Source organism: Oratosquilla oratoria, chromosome 22 (assembly GCF_046742065.1).
Source record: "Oratosquilla oratoria isolate Oo_2021 chromosome 22, ASM4674206v1, whole genome shotgun sequence".
NCBI lineage: Eukaryota > Metazoa > Arthropoda > Malacostraca > Stomatopoda > Squillidae > Oratosquilla > Oratosquilla oratoria.
The window spans coordinates 1,017,501-1,020,000 of NC_134798.1; the positions used below are offsets into that span (position 1 = coordinate 1,017,501).

The 2,500-nt window shown below is 40.2% G+C and overlaps 1 protein-coding gene across 1 annotated transcript in view; it reads right to left on the reverse strand.

Annotated features, from left to right (window-relative positions):
• LOC143037192 (putative G-protein coupled receptor CG31760) overlaps positions 1-2,500 on the reverse strand; it is a 436,981-nt gene that overhangs the window by 426,473 nt on the left and 8,008 nt on the right. The window lies entirely within an intron of this gene.

Sequence of the window (2,500 nt, forward strand, 5' to 3'; positions counted from 1 at the left end):
TAATGCCCTAGCTCATTTCCATTCGTACACTACCGGCCTCTTACAATATGTATGTATGTATATATATATATATATATATATATATATATATATATATGTATATACATATATATATATAATATAATATGTGTGTGTGTGTGTGTGTGTGTGTGTGTGTGTGTGTGTGTGTGTGTGTGTGTGTATGTACATATATATATATATATATATATATATATATATATATATATACATACATACATATGTCCCTCTATGCTTGAATCCTCTCAGTTATTTTCTACACCAGCTTTCTTTTCTTTTTTATTCTTATCTAATTCTCCTTTTCTTCATATTTAATCCCCTCTATTTTTGTTTTTTCTGTGATCATCAGAGACTTTATTCTAATTGTCTCGAAGTAGAAATAGAAAACAATAGGAAAAAAATATTGGAAATAAATTCAGATCGAATAGGGTAAAACTAATTTATAAATAAATAAGGAAATTGGTGAATGAATGGACAAATAGACAAAAATTAGAAAATAGATCATCAAAATCAAAGGAATAGATATACAAACAAAAACATAAAACAAAGAAAAAACAAATAAATAGATAAAAACAGCTATACAAATGAATATATGAATGAATAAATCAATCAGTCGATTAACCAATCAATCATTGAATCAATATATCAACAGATGAATCGACAAATGACTCATAAAAAAAAAAAAAAAAATTATACAAAATCACCTGACAGCAGCGGCAAAAATGTGTGAAGGCGAAAGAGTTCACCCTGAATCCGCAGATCCTCTCAAGTTAACCTTCTTTGTTTTGTCTTTCGCTCCTGACAGCCGCTGGTGAGGCCTTTCACGCTCCTATAGGTTTAACTTTTACGTTTGGTGGCTTTTAGCCTCGTACGGATGCTCACTCCTCCTCCTCCTCCTCCTCCTCCTCCTCCTCCTCCTCCTCCTCCTCCTCCTCCTCCTCCTCCTCCTCCTCCTCCTCTTCCTCCTCCTCCTCCTCCTCCTCCTCCTCCTCCTCTTCCTCCTCCTCCGCCTCCTCCTCCTCCTCTTCCTCCCCTTCTTTCTCCTCCTGCCACTCCCCCTCCTCCTCGTCCTCCTTCTCCTCCTCCACCTCATCAATCATTACCATCATTATCGCTATCATATTTTGCTTCAATTTCATATATCTTCTTTTGATCCTCTTCTTTCTATCCTTTCTTATTCTCTTCCTCTTTCTTCGGTTTCATCTACGTTTCCTGCTAATCCTTTTCTTTCTCTTCATTCTTCTCCCCCTCATTCCCCTATTCCACCTCCTCTACCTCCTCCTTCTTTGCTTCCACTTCCTAGGCCTTCTGCTAATCCTTCTTCTTTCTCTTCATTTTTATTCACCTCTCCTTCTCCTCCTCTTCTTTCAACTCCTCCTGCTTCTCTTCTTCCTCCTCATCCGCGTCCTCATCCCCCACATCCTCCTTCTCCGCCATCTTCTCCACCTTTTCCTCCTCCTTTTCCACCTGCTCCTCATACACCTCCTCCTTTTCCTCCTCCTCCTCCTCCTCCATCTTTTCCTCCTCCTCTTTCACCTACTTCCTCTACTGCTCCTCCTCTCTTGCTTTCACCTCCCAGGCCCTCTGCTAATGCCTTTTCTTTTTCTTCATTCTTATTCACATCCTTCCTCTTTCTCCTCATCCTCATTCTCCTTCTCCTCCTCTTCTTATTTCTCAACAAATACTGATTTTTTTTGCTCCTGCAGCTTATAGATGCACCCGTCAGCTTCCATCCACCCCTTCCTGATACCCATCTTATTCCTGCATAATCCTTATTTACATGTCATTATGCAAGGGAGCCTGACTCTCCTTCCCTCTTGCATGCTTAAGAAGCTGAGCCTCTTTGCTACCATGGTGGTACCACAGAGGTGATTAAAATAGCCAGAAAGCGTCAGCCAGAATATAAGAAATAATCCCACCCTATATGGAATGGGTTATTGGAACTGAGGACTCCAAGGCAGGATTCATAGTAATGGATTTAAACTTGACAATGCAGATGTAAAAAGTAAATAGGCACGACTTAGTATCCGTATAGTGAGCGCTGAAGCAATTAGTTGTTTTTAGAGAAAATTAGATAGCTTTATGGATATGTATGACACAAGTAATAAGGGAAATGGAACTGCCTAGTGTATGCCTTATGGTCCCTTGTAGTCTTCTCCATTCTATTGTTCTTATATACTCCCTAACTACCATAGGGGTGCCATACAGTACCAGAGATCTAAAAGATGAAAATGAAATAACATGCTGGCGAGGAGACAAAGTAGATTTTCCGTCGCATTCAGTAGGTTGGAGAGGAAGGGAGGAGGGAGAAAAAGAGGTACATGTGTGTGTGTGTGTGTTTATGCGTGTGTGTGTGTTTATGCGTGTGTGTGTGTGTGTGTGTGTGTGTGTGTGTGTGTGTGTGTGTGTGTGTGTGTGTGTGTGTGTGTGTGTGTGTGTGTGTGTGTGTGTGTGTGTGTGTGTGTGTGTGTGTGTGTGTGTG